Below are 7,373 nucleotides of genomic sequence, written 5' to 3'. Positions count from 1 at the left end.
TTAAATAATATTGAAAAGAATATCTCTACTCTGCAAGTCTAAGGTGGAGAAAAATATAAGATCTTTATGTCTTGTATCTGGTTTGCCATACACACAGGCTGTCATCTGGAAAGCTAACAGCTCGTAGAGAGTGTTTGTTTTCACTTTGCAGCCAGCAGTTGCCTTTGGTAAAATAAACTCAGAAACAAATTTTGGAAGTGCACTGTGCCCAGAGCCCATATAGGAGCAGGAATTCAAAGCACCTGTAGCTGACCTACACATACATTTATCACTGGTCTGGTGTAATGAAGATGACCTGATAAAGATCACACTATGACAGTTTTTCTTTTGCACTGGCTGATAGAAACAGATAGAAACTGTTTCCTGTGGCCAGCTGACTATTGATCCAACTCCCTTCTGCCAGTGGTGCAGATAATGGTAATTCCACAAGCAATTCAAAGCTACATTTTGTCTTCATTTTCATCTGAAATATGAGTCGGTCTGTTGTACACTCGGCAGTTGTTTATTACTCATTTTCCTTTATTGATGTTTGGGATTTAAAGCATAAATTGATCCTCAAGTGTAGTTACAGTGAGGCAACAGCTGCCCTTGTGACCATGACTACAGCAGCACCACAACCACATGAATCAAGGTTTCATTCATCTTTGAGCCAGCATACAGTAGAAAGTATCCCAAAAATAGAACTGTGTTGCAGTTGAAGAGACGCATCGATTTGTCTGCATGAGGACTAATGGAGACAAAAGGTGTCCTCAGCAAGCAGCAGTAGAGCAGTAAAGTCTTTCTTACTAATTTGCATTCAAGGGCTTTTCCCCACACCATGCCTTGGAAATAATTTGCAAAATGGTCTTTCCTATATGCTTTTTAATATTTTTCTCACTGAATTATTACTAACAAAATGAACATAACGAAGCGCTGCCATACACAGCAGGAGGAAAGCCAAGGCACTCAATTTATCTGTGAAATGGTAAAGGACAATTGATAGTGTGGATAAGTATTTTTTATATGCATTTATTAATTCATAAACTACAGCATATCTCATCTCATCTTTCAACAACAGCTGATGTCTCCATTTTCCTCTGGAAAGCCCTGCAGGTTCCATTATAAGAAACATAAATAATATGTTTTAATGAGATATGGATTGATTATGCTGGGAAAGCTGACATTTTCATCCATCATGCTAAATGATGTTTAATGATGGATTACCATGCCCACAATTCCTCTGATACGAGATTAAATAAAACAGCAGGCTGTTTCAGCAGACTAGTCCAAGGAGATGACAATAAATCTGCTCGATTATTGTATCAACAATCTGGTTTTCACTAATAAGGTTATTATTATTTCGTTTAGACTTGTTCAGGCATCATAGATTATTTTATTTCAGTCAGTCAATGGGAGCAAGTGCAGTATTTTATTCTCAGAGTTGCGAAGAACCAAGCTTTGAGAGAGTACAGTACATGCAGCTCAGCAGGCTTCAAGCAGACAGAAGAAAGCTACCAATCCCCTTTCAAACCAAAAATACATTGTGAAAGGAACATTTTGTTTTCAACCTAGTTAACTAATCTGAAAAGCCTCTGCCAAAGGATACTGTCTGAGAAGCCGATCCATTGAAACAGAGTTACTGGATCCTCTATGATTTGTGCTTCACCTTGGTTCTGTTGTATATTTATAATTAAGATCATTCAGACTATCTTTTGACCTGAAAAATTAGACTGCAACAAAAAGAACCCCTCTTTTTTCCGTGCTTCATGCTCAGAAAGCAGAAAGCATGCAAAGTTTATTAACAGAAGCCTAACACAGAGAGTCTTCTTTGCCAGCCAGTCCTAATAAACTCTCCTTCTTTGCAATCTAATCAAAATGGTTACACGTCACTCAGGGCCCTTGTTCTCCTCAGAATGTTTTGTAATGGCAGATAATGCTACAGTATGGAGCAGTCCAGTGCCCAGCTAAGCCACAAGGGCATGGGGCAACTTTTAGATAGATGAGTGCTTTTCAGTCTTCTATCCCAGACTGCAGACCAGTGGAGCAGGTGGCCTGTGGAAAACACATCGCACCTAAAGTGTGAATGATCCCTGCTGCTTTACCAGTTACTGTTCTGTAAAACATGGAAATATGAAAATAGTGGCTTCTCCACTCTCTAAAGACCAGAAAGGTGACAGCCTTGCAGTGGCAAGTTGTAATCTGTTCCTTGCAGAAGGGAATTTTTCCAACTCTGCTCCAAAACCTGCTTCCCAAGTTTTCATGGACCTGACTCTTTCCTTCTGCTTATGGGCATCCCCAGATGTCAATAAGGTAGGGTTTTCCTCAAAAGCAAAAGTAAAACCACAAGATCACTTACACTCTAGGTGTGGAAACTCTGTGCTGAAGTGCAGTAGCTAGATGAAGAGACGCGTGGAGCATGGAATTTACTTCTTCCCTATTATTACCACTAGGAGCCAGTGAAGAAGTGAAAGCTGCTGAGATGAAATGGAAAACTTGCTCCAGTAAAAAAATTTTTCCCTGTCTCTTTCCTGGCTCATGGCCCATCAGATAAGCTTTTGTAGATAGACCAAAACAAGGACATGGTGCAGCCCATGATGGTGTCACCATAGAATGGTAACCACAAGCATCTCTCCAGTGCTGGACTAATTTAGCTTTAAGGCAGTGATTCTCATCACTAGTCAAAAAGGCAAAGAGAAATGTCATCTCTTCAATATACAACTGTTTTGCTTTGTCTTTTTACTTCCCTTCTGATTCCCACCTTACCAAATTTTTTTTTAACAGTAGGCTGCATGACTTTTCCTGAAGACACTCAAATCTCCCTTGGTACAAGATCTGTAAAGAGAGAATATTAATCTCTGAGCTGTAATACCATACTTCTTGTGGATATATATGAAGGAGAAATTGTCTGATGGCATTTAAAATATTTTTCATGTTATGTTGTTATATCAATTTTGATTCCTCAGTTTCTGTGATTTCCATGTTTAAGCCACAGTTAGGGAAGCTGAAGTCTGCTTATTTGATGTAATTGTTCTAATAATAACACCAAAAAGATCAATGAGAATGTTGTATATTTTTTGATGTTGATCAAGACGGATCGGCTTTGAAAAGGAAGTGTGTGTGGAGAGAGGAAGCCTGGCTATCTGCCCTTTGCGAGGCAGCTCCTTTTCTCATGCCTTGCAGCCTTCCTGTCGGCACCCAGGGCTGATTTACGGAGCCAGTGGGGGAAGATGATTGTCCTCCAATGCTTTGCATGCTTGTGAGTTCCTAATTTTACTGACTGGAAGAGCACCAGATATAGCTGCAGATTCTTCTGCGGGAAAAAATATTCACTTGGATACTCAAAGCTAGAGCTTTTTGAACCATCTGTGCAAGTATGCAAAGGGCTCCTTGGTGCAGTGCAGGCTTAGGGAGATAAGCCCTCTTCTCATCCTGTCAGGAGGTACCTCCCACCATCTTAGTGATAGTAGGGGCAAGGATGAAAGCAGCAGATGCCCCTCTGTGCTTTCTCTGCACAGCAGTAGCTGGTCCAGTGCCCTTGGCTTTGTCACAAGCAGACTTTCCTTCTCTGTTGAACAAACAAGATGCAGCCAGTCCCATGCAAACACAAAGGCATCAGAGCAAACAGCTCCCACCCGAGAACCCCAGCGACAGCTCCTGTTGCCCACTCACTGTCCGTGCACTCCAGAAATGCTATGAAACTGAGGAGCAGACCAAGAAAGCAGATTACTGCTGAGGGCTGAGGCTAAGATGGTATTTTCCTGCTGAGCCAATTCTTGCCTTTCATAACACTGATGAGATAATAGGTTTAATGCTGATGAAATAATAGGCTGAGTGTGATGTAAGCTCTCTAAAGACCCCAAGAGCTTTGAAACGTAGCCTACTAGATCAATGTTGATTCACCTCCAGCTCCTTTCCACAGTAGGTGGGTGCACTCCGTTGGGAAGACAAAAGTCCTGTGAATCTGCCATCGACCAGGACAGCTAACACACTGCAAGACATCCAGGGGTGGTTTGGAGACCTGGCAAGCACCCATCCCATCTGCATCAGAAGGCCCTTCTGCCATCCACTTGGTGCTGGTGGCAGGGAAGCCCTGACTTGAGGTATGGCATTTACTGGGAGGTTTCTACCATTGCAGGGGGCTGGTGCAGCCCCCTGGGCACCATGAACTCTTCTCTCCTCTGCTTATCTGCCTTGTTCACAAGTCAGCCATCCGCTTGGAGGTCTAAAAGATGCACTAGTTTGGTTAGCAAACCTTGGTGAGATAGTGTAGTGCTTTTGCAGAAAGACCCTTTTTCCACACATTCCATCTTAAATGGAAAAAATTCTGACCTGTTTCAGTTCAAGGAAGTGTCTGCCAACACTGAAAAGGAGGATTGCATTCACCTCCGAGGCATCCGAGACAGACTTTTTTCTGATTTTTCAATAATTGGGAGAATTTTCGAGAGCCACAAGGAACTGAGTTTCCTTTCTTGGATGTATTTGTCCAGCCTTGCCAGCTGTACTTGCATGCAGTATCTTCTCTCGGGTCCAGGTAAAGCTTCTGCCTCAACAAATTATTTCTGAGTAGGTTTTCGTTAGCACCCCTGTCCCACCAGTAATAGTATCAGGAAATAGAATAGAGCAAAATGTTATAATGGCATGGTGTAATCCTTCCTTTTTGTCTTTCATTTAAGTGCTATCACTGCACAAACAGTATAACTTCCATTTCAATTGCTGTAGTTAAGCAGTGTTTCTTCCTACTGCACCTCCTGTTAAAGCCTCCTACTTTCTCAAATGCCAGTGTTGCACTGAAGACTTCTCAGTCACTGGCAGTCTTTGCTCTGAGCTGATGTTACACAGGCTTTGCCTCCAGGAAATAAAGAGATGAAATCTGTGCATTTCATTAATGAATATTTATTATACTCTTAGAGAACAAAACCTTGGGAAATTTACGCGTTGCTATTCCCCCCCCCCCCTTTTTTTCTTTTTAAATACATCTATCTATTTATTATTTACCTCCTCATATCTTTAACATTATTCTAGGTATATCTCTTCTCTTTTAGTAAGTTCAAGCTCTTTTGATGTAGAAGTGTTTAAGACTGGCTGGATTCTCAGAAGAAATTGCTTCTCTTGATAACTGAAACAAAGAATTAATAAAATAATGCCTCCAACAGTACATGATTTCCACAAGTACAGGTAACTGTTGATTATTAATATGGAGGATTATTGCATTTTTTCACGTTTGTATAAATCCTTTGGGATGTATAGATGCCATAATACTATGTTACTGAATCAGGAAAATAAATCAAACTACAAATTGCAGCCCAAGAAATGTTTTGTTTGGTTTAACTTTGCTGTTTCTACCCCTTTAAGTTTTAGTTGCTGTATTCAGCAGATATTTAACTTTAACATCATTGCTTAAGAGGCAAATTAATTTAAAGGCTCTGACTGCTCTTGATTGTCAGTAATTTGGGTGCTTATTAAGTGGTTTAAAGTACATTTAATTAAAGATGTATTGCTTCATATCCAGTAGTCAATAAAACATTTAGTGTTTATGTCTTCTCATATTTATTAAAGTATTACCACCTCTTCTGTAGTTCAAGAATGCTTTTAAAGGATGTATGCATAATTTCCTCATTCTAAAAGAATGACTAACCACTAATTGCACTGAATTGAGCCTTCCTCTTACCTGTTTATAATTATAAAAATGAATTGGCCCATAAAAATGTTAATGTCTTTGCTTGCTGTTACGTCCCCACCCACCATCTATTCCAAAGGTTAAGAAAGACTGCTGATCAAAGGAGGGATCATTCAATGCTAGAAATGGATCTGGAGTTGAGGCATTCAGCTGGATCACACACTACTCAAAATGCTTTTTTTCCCGTTCTTTTTTTCCCAATTTAAAAACCTATTCCAGAACACCAGGAGTCAGCCTCTTTCATGTCTTCCAAAATAGTCCAGAAGGTGCACCCACAGAAAACGACAGCAACCATAATACAGAAGGCCATATAAACTGGTGTTTCTTGGTGATGAAACATCAGTTTATTGTACTTTCCCCTTCTCTAACACTTTTAGAAAAGTCAAACTGTCTTTGCCTTCCCCCCAAATCCTTTGGCTGGAACTACCAGGGAAAGGGAGGAGATGCAACCCCTGACAACAAACCCCATGACATTTCTTCAAAGGCTCTTGGTAAGGAACAAGACTGTCATGGAGCAAGTCATAACGTGTGATCTGTGCCAGCCCCATTTTCAGCCCAGAAGGAAAAGCCTGGCAGTTGAAAAATCCTGGCAGTTTTACCTATTTTTCACTTTCTTATAGAACTACTTATTTGGGAATAGAAACAAGAGATTATGGGCTCAACATGAGTTTAAAAATGTATCAGTGACTTCTCCTTCCTTGGTTTTGAAGCTGAGTTATTATAAAATAATGGGGTATGTTGAAAGCAATCAAGGATTAGACATCCTTCCCAAAACAGGCTGTTCTCTTTCACCTTTAATAAAAGGAATTTGCTGTTTAAAGAAGTGAAAGCAGAACAGGAGACTTCTGCAGCTGATTTCTGTGGAGATGAATTAACATCCTGAGGTTTATTTGCTTGTTTAGGAAGGTCACCTGGCCTCCTGCTGAATGAACAGAAAACCACACCTACCTCAGGCCTCCCTGCTCCTGCGATGAGGGGAAGCAGAGTTTAAGGTTAGCTTGTTCAGAAGAGGTTTAGACTGGACACCAGGATGGGTATTTTTACTGAAAGGATGGTCAAACACTTTTACTGGCCCTAAATTAATGTCACAGAATGTGATAATGGGTAAGGCTGGAAGTGAACACTGGCAGTCATCTAGCCCAACCTGCTGGCTCAAGCAGAGTCAGCCCACTGGAGCACATTAGTAAGGATTATGTCCAGAAGGCTGTTGAATATCCCCAGTGAGGGAAACTCCATCCCCTCCCTGGGCAGCCTGATCCAGTGCTCAACCACCCACACAGTAAAGAAGTTCTTCTTCATGTTCCAGTCAAACTTGCTGTGTTTCAGAAACAAATTAAGTTCTGCCAACCAAGTCTGTTTTGCCCATGAGGGCAGTTGGGAAGTGTCTTTATCTCTACCCATAAGCTTTCTTTTTTTTGTCTGATTTTCTCCTCCCACTGCACTGGGGAAGGGGACAGAGACAGTGGCTGGGTGGCAGACTGGCTGCTAGGTGGAACCAAGCCACCACAGTAGAGCAGCAAATAACTTACAAAGTTATTTGTAAGCTTTGGGCTCAAGACCAAAGACAAATGACAACAATAAAAAGAAGTAAAAGAATTCAGGCTGTCAAACTCTGTTCACTTCACATCACTCACGGGTTATCTCTCCTTTTTCTCCATGCCTGTGCACTGAACTTCACATCAGAAAGTTAGGAGGCTTTCCCTTTTAAATCAGCTTA

This window comes from Coloeus monedula, assembly GCF_965178545.1.
Source record: "Coloeus monedula genome assembly, chromosome: 1".
NCBI classification, from domain to species: domain Eukaryota; kingdom Metazoa; phylum Chordata; class Aves; order Passeriformes; family Corvidae; genus Coloeus; species Coloeus monedula.
The sequence above is the reverse complement of the archived record's forward strand: the minus strand, read 5'-3'. Positions refer to the sequence as shown.